Source organism: Cynoglossus semilaevis, chromosome W (assembly GCF_000523025.1).
Source record: "Cynoglossus semilaevis isolate Cse_v1.0 chromosome W, Cse_v1.0, whole genome shotgun sequence".
Taxonomy (NCBI): domain Eukaryota; kingdom Metazoa; phylum Chordata; class Actinopteri; order Pleuronectiformes; family Cynoglossidae; genus Cynoglossus; species Cynoglossus semilaevis.
In genome coordinates, this window is record NC_024327.1 from 1,001,192 (window position 1) to 1,011,010 (window position 9,819).

The window sequence follows — 9,819 nt, forward strand, 5'->3', positions numbered from 1 at the left end:
CAAAGTCAAGAATAACCTTCTTCTCAAGAATAACTTCTAATGCATCATCAGTGATGTGCACTTTTATACCTGTGTGGGGAGTGGTTTCCAGCTTCCCGGGTGTGTTTAAATGTAGTCAGGCCAATGGAAGAGAGAGGCCATTCATATTATTGTTCTCGTATCATGGTTATAACAGCAGTCGCCACAATGTGGCGCTGCTGCTCCATGATTCAGCAGTGCTGGAGGACAGTTTATGAACCTTTTGTTGCTGAGATCAAAATGAATGGATAGATCCGGGGTTTGCTGTGAGAATATGGATTAGGAGCCTTCCCATCGTTCCCAGGGAGTAGAGGTGTTTTGCAGTCTGGAGAGTTTGGGAGACATTCTCTTTGAATGTGTGGGGCTACGTGAGTGTATGTGCTTGGGAAGGCATTTGGTCACTTAGCAGCTTCCTGCTTTCAGACCCAATCCAAATGTGAAAACCACTGAAATCTAACAGTAAAGTTAGATTAGGTTACGTTAGATTAGATTAGGTTACATTAGATTACATTAGATTGGATTTGAAAGATTCTTGCTGTGTGAGGTGTCTTCAGGCAAGGAGTGGAAGCAGCCGGTAGATGGTCTATTTGTTTTAATAACAAACGTCAAACAAAACAGGTCCAATAATAAAGCGAATTAACAACCGGAGAATTATTCAAGGAACTTACAACACAAAGTTATATAGTATTTAAAAATATTTTCTGATATGTCATCACTGGTTTACGCTTTTTATACTTATTTTTGGGGAGTGGTTTCGGCAAACCGGGCGTGTGTTTAAAAGTGGTATACCAATGGGAGGAAATAGGTTGGGCCGTTTGTGGCCAATGATATTATTGTTGCTGTTTATGTTACTGTGCCTACAGTCATCGCTAGGTGATGCTGCTGCTCCACGGTTCAGCGGAATCGGAGGGTGTGATTCTGTAGTTTCATAAGCCATTTGTTGCTGAGCGGGGGTTATTGAAAGGGAGGTAGACGGAGCCATAAAGTCCAGTCAACCACAGATGGTCATGTAGATCAAAAGGAATGGATGGCTCCAGGGTTCCCTGTGAGGAAGTAGGTTGGGAGTAGAGGTGTTTTTTAGTAAGTTGATGTGAAGATCTCCCATTGTTTCCAGAGAGTAGAGGTGTTCTTAGAGAATTGGTGTGAAGAGAATTTGGGGAAATTCTCTTTGAATGTGTGGACACAGGGAACAAGTGGAGCAAATCCGCTTTCTTCTCGTTCTCCAAACCAGCAGACAGTTGGCAGGTATGTCCATCACTTGATATGGTCACATATGTTTATTATTAAAAAACTATTTCACATGGTGTTTAATGACAACATGAGACACGTGTATCTGTCTTTCTTGCCTGCAGTATGTGGTTTATAGACCTGGCAGGAAGTGAAAGGGCATCAGACACCAAAAAAACAAACAGACACAGTCGCATAGAAGGAGCTGAGATCAACCAAAGTCTCTTAGCAGTAAGCTAAGTAAGTGATATGTTAACACACACAAAGAGCTCAAATACAGAAACAAAGGTCATTGTATTTACCTTTTATTTGTTTAAAGCTCAAAGAATTGTAGGTGCAATGGGTCGAGTGCTGCTTAGGAGCACTCGGTGTTATCAACCAGTCTCAAATTAATAACACAACCAGTCTCATTAAAGTTATCTTTAATTATTATTTTAACCTACTAATATAGCAATAATGTATTACTTTAAGTATTACAAATATACTAAAATCAATAGTATCCAATAACAATTAAATATCTGAAGGATTTTGAGAGTTCTTGGCAAATTGGGTGGCTTCAATGAATAAAGTAACAACACAGACAAATACAGTTTACAAAAATAATCAAATTTATTTATACAACACTGTCAAGTTAATGACGGTGATTGAACTCATAAACAATGATCATTATAACAAAACAAGGCGTGTGTGTAGGGGTGTGTGTGTACTTATGTGCGTGTGTACACGAGCGGTCGTGTACGAGAGAGAAAGAGAGAGAGAGATGTTGCCTCTCAGCTACCAAGCAAGCGACTGAGCCCTTGAGGCGTGTTCACATACGCGACTGCGCAGTGGAAGAAGAACTGCGAGGTAGAAGGAACGGCAACAGGAAACACGTGAGGCGTGTATGCGCTCACGGAGGTGTGAATGGGTGTTGTGTACGCGCACCAAGATGCGCTCAGGTACAATGAAACAGTGCTTGTGATGTTATCAAAGTATATGGGGGAAGGGAGGCGTACCGCGTGGTCTACTCCAGACAAAGGACTTTGTCGGAGTTTTCCTGATCCCAATACTGATAACGTTCCAAGTTAACACTGAAATACTGACGGTGTACAAGAGTATAACACCGAGTCAGGAGGTTAGAAAAGAAGTGCATGCAACAGCCTAGCTATAAAAGCAGCACAGATTTCAGACAACAAAATTCAATATGCGTACTTAAACTGTTCCTCAGTTTAAATAGCACTTAACAATACTACAGGTTAACTAACGTGCCCAAATGCCAGCCTTACTGTAGTGAACGTCTGCTCGTATTGAGAGGGTAGTGGAAAGTCCGCACTTCTTGGGTCCTTGCCAGAGCTGGGGACGTCCGTCTGGTTCCACTGTGTCCAGAGAGTCCTCTTGGTTCCGAAAGTCCGTTTCAGGAGGAAAAGTCTCTGACTGTCGATGTGCCGGTTCACACGAATACCGTTAGAAGGAATCCTGTCGCTTCTAACTTTTCAATAACTGCTTTGGTCGCAGCGCTACGTTACTTGTGTAACTTAATTACCGGTTAACTCAGTTAAGAAAAAGACGCTACTAGTGCATTTATCACCGTGGGCAATGGTGTCTACAAAAGCGCGTTGGTTCTTAGTCTTCTGAGACGAGCAGGTTTCTCTTATCATCAGGGTCCTACGGAGCGAAAGTCCTGAACAGTAGGGGTGGGCGGATCGATCCAAATATCGATATTATCGATACTAAGCAAGTACCTGGATCGGATCGATACTGTTGTCCTGGGATCGATACTTCGCTCCTCCACCAATTTCCTCAAAGCACCGATTCTCTGCGCAAATAGCGCAGCCCCCTCTCTCTCTCGCCCAGCGCCCCCTGCTACTCTCTGAGTCTCTGCCTGAGTGAGTGACTCAGGCACACTTTTAGCCCCTCCCCCTACCTGGCCACTGGCCTGCTGCATCCTGCCTGCCAGGAAGAGAGGGCGACGGGAGAGTGAGAGCAGCCGGAACCTAAAGCAATGGCAGAGCCAAACAAGAAGCGGAGCGCGGTGTGGACTTTTTTTACAACAACAGAAAAACACAGTGCCAAGTGTGATTTGTGTAATAAAGTGGTCCGCTACTGTGGTAACACCACGAATTTACACAAACATATGAAAAAAGCTCACCCTACAGAGAGCAACGAGCTGCAAGCAAAGAAGTTGAGGGAGGAGGGGGGGGATCCCCAAGCCAGAACACCCCCGCGGACACAGAGACAATGTACTCTGGCAGATGCTTTTCAGCCAAAAAATCAACAATACCCAGGTCAGGGTTATAAACAAACAAACTTCGCAAAAGTTTTGGTTGTCTGCTTCGCACCAGCTTTTTACGGGTAATTTTAGTACGCAGCAATAATTAAACAAGTTCTCGATGTAACAGAATTGGCATCAAACCATTTTTTTTCCTAATTAGTCAATTAAATTGAAGAATAGCTGCAGCCCTAGTTTTATTGGAACCCAAAAATATAGCTACCCATATAAAGATAGGCTCTATACCTCAAACCTGAAATATGAATATTACTGACTATAATAACTCTTTAGTGTTAACTGTTGAAGGAAAAGTAGCATTCCTATTTAGGCTATTTTCAGATTACAGTTACAGACTTAATCATTTTGTCATTTCACCTAGATAATTCACAAAGAGCCAAGGACATCACAAAGAGTATTGCCATGATGATCGTGAAGGACCTACAACCCCTCTCTGTGGTTGAACAGGAGGGTTTCAAGAATTTAATAAAGACACTTGATCCCCGCTACAGGATGCCAAGTAGGAAATTTTTCATGGGAGAAAAAATACCTTCATTGTATGAAGAGTGTTGTTCTAAAGTTAAAAGGTGTCTGGATGCTGCTCACAGCGTTGTACTGACCACTGACATGACTAAGCATCCACTTATTTATAAAGCAAAGACAGTGGCTCGTTACAATTACGGGCTACCACAGAGTTCTACTGCTGCAAAAAAAATTTTAGTGATAGTGGTTTGTGTTGTCATGGGGGTGGATTGGGGTGTAAGAAAATATTGATACACTGAAATATCTTAATGTATTATTTCACAATAGTGTATTGATATTCTACATCACTGTATCTTTTTTTTATAATTAATAGTTAACATGAAAATATTCTTGGTGTTGGTTCATTTCATTTTTGCTTTTATTCCTTTTGTAGTGATTACAAATGTAGCGCCGATGCTCTTATTTACACTTAAACATCAAGAACATATTTACTATTTACATATTATTACTGTAAACAAAAATAGGCCAGGATTCAATGCAAATGCTTTATCATGTTTTTAGGATTAAGATTAAGATTTCCTTTATTGGACCCACAGTGGAGAAATTGACAGTGTTGACAGCAGCAAAGTACAATATGCGGTATAAAGAGTGAAGTCTAGCATAGTGCTTTACAAATAAGATATCAGCTTGCAATTTTGTAGTTTTCCAGTTTACAGGTATAGTTACTTTGAGATATTGCAATTGAGATAATAAATCAATTAATTATAGAAGATAATAATACAGAGAAACAAAGACTGTACATAATGACAGTCAAACAATTTGACATGTTACGATTTTTACCATTATACTTAAATAAACAGGTGAGTGACATTCCACATGAGAATGGACATTTTTGCTATTACACAAGGTAATGCTAGTTATACAGTTATTGCACATATACAGTTTTAGTATGGTGTATTGATGACTACATACCCTGATCACTTCCCTCTGTATCTGTCTCTGGTCTCTCTGTCCTACTGTCACCTCCTTCATCTTGAAAAGGTGATTTCTCACGGCAGCTAGGAGCACACACAGGGAACAAGTGGAGCAAATCCGCTTTCTTCTCGTTCTCCAAACCAGCAGACAGTTGGCAGGTATGTCCATCACTTGATATGGTCACATATGTTTATTATTAAAAAACTATTTCACATGGTGTTTAATGACAACATGAGACACGTGTATCTGTCTTTCTTGCCTGCAGTATGTGGTTTATAGACCTGGCAGGAAGTGAAAGGGCATCAGACACCAAAAAAACAAACAGACACAGTCGCATAGAAGGAGCTGAGATCAACCAAAGTCTCTTAGCAGTAAGCTAAGTAAGTGATATGTTAACACACACAAAGAGCTCAAATACAGAAACAAAGGTCATTGTATTTACCTTTTATTTGTTTAAAGCTCAAAGAATTGTAGGTGCAATGGGTCGAGTGCTGCTTAGGAGCACTCGGTGTTATCAACCAGTCTCAAATTAATAACACAACCAGTCTCATTAAAGTTATCTTTAATTATTATTTTAACCTACTAATATAGCAATAATGTATTACTTGAAGTATTACAAATATACTAAAATCAATAGTATCCAATAACAATTAAATATCTGAAGGATTTTGAGAGTTCTTGGCAAATTGGGTGGCTTCAATGAATAAAGTAACAACACAGACAAATACAGTTTACAAAAATAATCAAATTTATTTATACAACACTGTCAAGTTAATGACGGTGATTGAACTCATAAACAATGATCATTATAACAAAACAAGGCGTGTGTGTAGGGGTGTGTGTGTACTTATGTGCGTGTGTACACGAGCGGTCGTGTACGAGAGAGAAAGAGAGAGAGAGATGTTGCCTCTCAGCTACCAAGCAAGCGACTGAGCCCTTGAGGCGTGTTCACATACGCGACTGCGCAGTGGAAGAAGAACTGCGAGGTAGAAGGAACGGCAACAGGAAACACGTGAGGCGTGTATGCGCTCACGGAGGTGTGAATGGGTGTTGTGTACGCGCACCAAGATGCGCTCAGGTACAATGAAACAGTGCTTGTGATGTTATCAAAGTATATGGGGGAAGGGAGGCGTACCGCGTGGTCTACTCCAGACAAAGGACTTTGTCGGAGTTTTCCTGATCCCAATACTGATAACGTTACAAGTTAACACTGAAATACTGACGGTGTACAAGAGTATAAGACCGAGTCAGGAGGTTAGAAAAGAAGTGCATGCAACAGCCTAGCTATAAAAGCAGCACAGATTTCAGACAACAAAATTCAATATGCGTACTTAAACTGTCCCTAAGTTTAAATAGCACTTAACAATACTACAGATTAACTAACGTGCCCAAATGCCAGCCTTACTGTAGTGAACGTCTGCTCGTATTTAGAGGGTAGTGGAAAGTCCGTGCTTCTTGGGTCCTTGCCAGAGCTGGGGACGTCCGTCTGGTTCCACTGTGTCCAGAGAGTCCTCTTGGTTCCGAAAGTCCGTTTCAGGAGGAAAAGTCTCTGACTGTCGATGTGCCGGTTCACACGAATACCGTTAGAAGGAATCCTGTCGCTTCTAACTTTTCAATAACTGCTTTGGTCGCAGCGCTACGTTACTTGTGTAACTTAATTACCGGTTAACTCAGTTAAGAAAAAGACGCTACTAGTGCATTTATCACCGTGGGCAATGGTGTCTACAAAAGCGCGTTGGTTCTTAGTCTTCTGAGACGAGCAGGTTTTCTCTTTTCATCGAGGTCCTACGGAGCGAAAGTCCTGAAAAGAGAGAACGATATTGGGGCTGGCCCCCCAATTTAAAGGTTGCGGAGGTTACTGATCGTGACGTATGTGGATTTACCGGAAGCAGTGGAATTTTGGGAGTTGGAGTCCTTGAAAGGACTGTTGTAGTACCTACATATATATTAGATTGGATAAGATTAGACTAGCTAGAACTTTATTCGTCTCTTGGGAGTTCTTGGGTATAGATGGGTGCATAATAGATTTTTCCTGGCAGAACTTTCGTAGTTTAAAGTGATGGAGTAACTGCAGTAACTTAGTTCCATGCAGTTTTAACTACACATAACTGTTGTTCAACAGAATGTCTGTGTGATGGAGATTCTAACGCCACTTCATGCCCGTGCCCTTCCCCTCATCGTCGTCACTTTAGCCTCTTGTTCTAATCTGTGGCTTACACTGTGTCAGAAACACTAGATTACGGTCAAACAGCTCCAACATGCAGCAGGTCATTATACTATATTTACAGACCCACGTTACTGCCATGTCACCATAATCCAATGTCACCACTCAGTCCTGCTGGGATGGGTACGTGGAGCCGAGTGTGGGTGGGTGTCGGCTGCAGGTGTAATCCACACCCTATAACTTCATGGAGACCCAATCCCTGGCCTTTACCAGCTCTCATTTCTAGACTCCACTGAATGATGGATGGGCGGCTTGACGTGTCTCATATCAGGACACCTGGGCCATGTGAAATAATCCCCTCTTTCATTGGCACCAGGCTCAGAGTGGTATTACATGCCCTTGAGCCGTCCTCTCTCCCTCTCTCCCCTTTCTCTCCTCCCCCCACCCTCTCTCTCTCTCCTACACACAAACACAAATCCATGCTTTGTCCGTTCCTCTTCATGTACAGTATGTCCTCTCCACTGGTGCTCGACATCATCTGCACGTACATGGAATACAGCAGGGGAGTTAATAACATGTAATGGATAAGAAACACCCAGTAAAAAACACTGGTGAAGGTTGAAGAGTTCTGTTAGGCAACTGAACATGAATGGTGAAGGTGTGGAGTCCATGAAAAGAAATGACATTTATTTTGAAAAGGTGTCTGCCTGTTTTGGACCATACAAACACTAGAACAAACTGTTCTAGTGCTTTACAAATATGTACTTGGGTATTTGACTACTGCAAGTCAGCAGTTCTGTGGTCATAATACACAACAACAACAATGATAATAATAATAACAATAATAATAATATACCAAAAATATTATTATTATTATAGATATGTGTATTGATATTATTACTAATTCACTAACATCTGTTGTCTGCTGCCTAATTAAAAGGATCCGATTCAAACAAGTGCTGTAGCGTGTCTGGACTCTGATTGGCTGAGGAGAGGATGCTGGAGGATTTAATGAAAAGCAAGAGGTATGTAAAAAAAAACATGTAGAAAATGATTTAAAAAATATACAATATTTATATTGTATATAATATACAATATATCTATATATAAAATATATAATTACAAGTACAGTGTATACATCACCAAGTACAAATGAGAGGTTTATAATAATACTGAATATTAATATTGACCAAATATTGCACAGATTAAACTTTTAATTGATTAAACCACAATTTGGCCTCTTAACAATAGCTTATATATGCTGTAATTATCTACGTAGTTGACCTCTGACGCCACTGGCTGACGTGATTTTTTTTTTAAGAAGTAAAACTCCAAAATATGAGCAAAGCACGGTGTCGTCTGTCACGGTGACGTCTGTAGTTCTAGTAGCTGTGCCACTAGAACTACAGAGGTTCTCAAAATAGGAAGTGGGTACCACTAGGGGGACATTTTTATTTCAATATTTTTCATAGTGCAACAGTGGGGAAATTGCACTGATTTGTGTTTTGTGTTCAATGGGAACTGCAGGGGAATTATTGTCAATAAGAAAAAAAAATTACAGTTAAAAAACAACAATCTTGTGGTAGAGCTCTGCCATAATCCCATCTACCCAAAGGGGGCAGTGCAGAGAAAATATGACAACCATCACACAGGTTACTTTACAGATCTGCCAACCTTTATTTAAAAAATAGTAAATTGATGAATAATTTGTTTTATATTTAGCTAAAATTCATGCTAAAATATTAAATATAAAAAACCCAAACACTTCTCCTGAGCAAAAATGTTTTTTTTTTTTATTTGTCGTTGAAAGGATCATGGTAGAATATTACAGCAGAACACACTACTCAAACAGCTGCCATTTAATGTAACACAGTACAGGAAGAAGGTTGTAGATTACTCTCATCTGTTATATTATATACAGTATATTCATAATAATAGAAAAAAAAAACCACTATTGCTCCCAGATGTTTGTTATGCTTTAATATGGCATTTCTCTGCCGTGGCTAACACAAAGTTCAACGAGAGGTTTGCAAACCGAGGAGAGTGGGACGACGATGGTGACAGTATTTAAAATTAGGGAGAAAAGTAAACTTTTAACCTTTATTCTTCTCTACTGTTATATAGCGAAACAACTTAAAATGCTCTCAAATATAGATACATACCATCATACAGCATTCAGACTATGCAAAAAGGAAAAACATAAGGATCTGCAGCAGAGCAGGCATGCAAACATATATATATAGTTTTTTAAAAAAAAAAGGAAGACTAAATATAAAATGTGGATGACTGCAGAAATTACAAAATAAGGGACTTTAAAGAGGACAACGAGGTGTTTGCTGATGAAAAAAATGATGTTGCTTTGTCAAATTTGTGATAACGTACTGTGTTATAGGTTTATCATGTTCCTTTTTTTTAATTATTTCCTAAGGACTAAAAGAAATGCTAGGAAAAAGGTATGAAATATCACCCTGGACAGTTGCATCCAAGTTTAGTGTTTTGAATCTTATAATTTCTTATAAATGTCTCATATTCCTAGGACATATTCAATATATCTCTTTTGAAAAATAACTATCTATACTTGAGCTTTTTAGTAGCTAAATCTCTTTCAGTATGTATGTGTATATATGTATATATACATGTATGTGTATATATATGTATATATACATGTATATATGTATATATATGTATATATATATATATATGTATA

At 39.6% G+C, this 9,819-nt stretch overlaps 1 long non-coding RNA gene across 2 annotated transcripts; it reads left to right on the top strand.

Annotated features, from left to right (window-relative positions):
- Positions 1–1,198: 1,198 nt before the first annotated feature.
- LOC112486326 (uncharacterized) lies at positions 1,199–5,462 on the top strand. Of its 2 annotated transcripts, XR_003048753.1 has the most exons (5): positions 1,199–1,263; positions 1,371–1,485; positions 3,873–4,010; positions 5,015–5,106; positions 5,214–5,462. It is a non-coding gene; the product is annotated as an uncharacterized LOC112486326 (long non-coding RNA). The 2 variants fall into 2 exon arrangements; XR_003048752.1 differs by having other exon boundaries at positions 1,205–1,485.
- Positions 5,463–9,819: the final 4,357 nt, after the last annotated feature.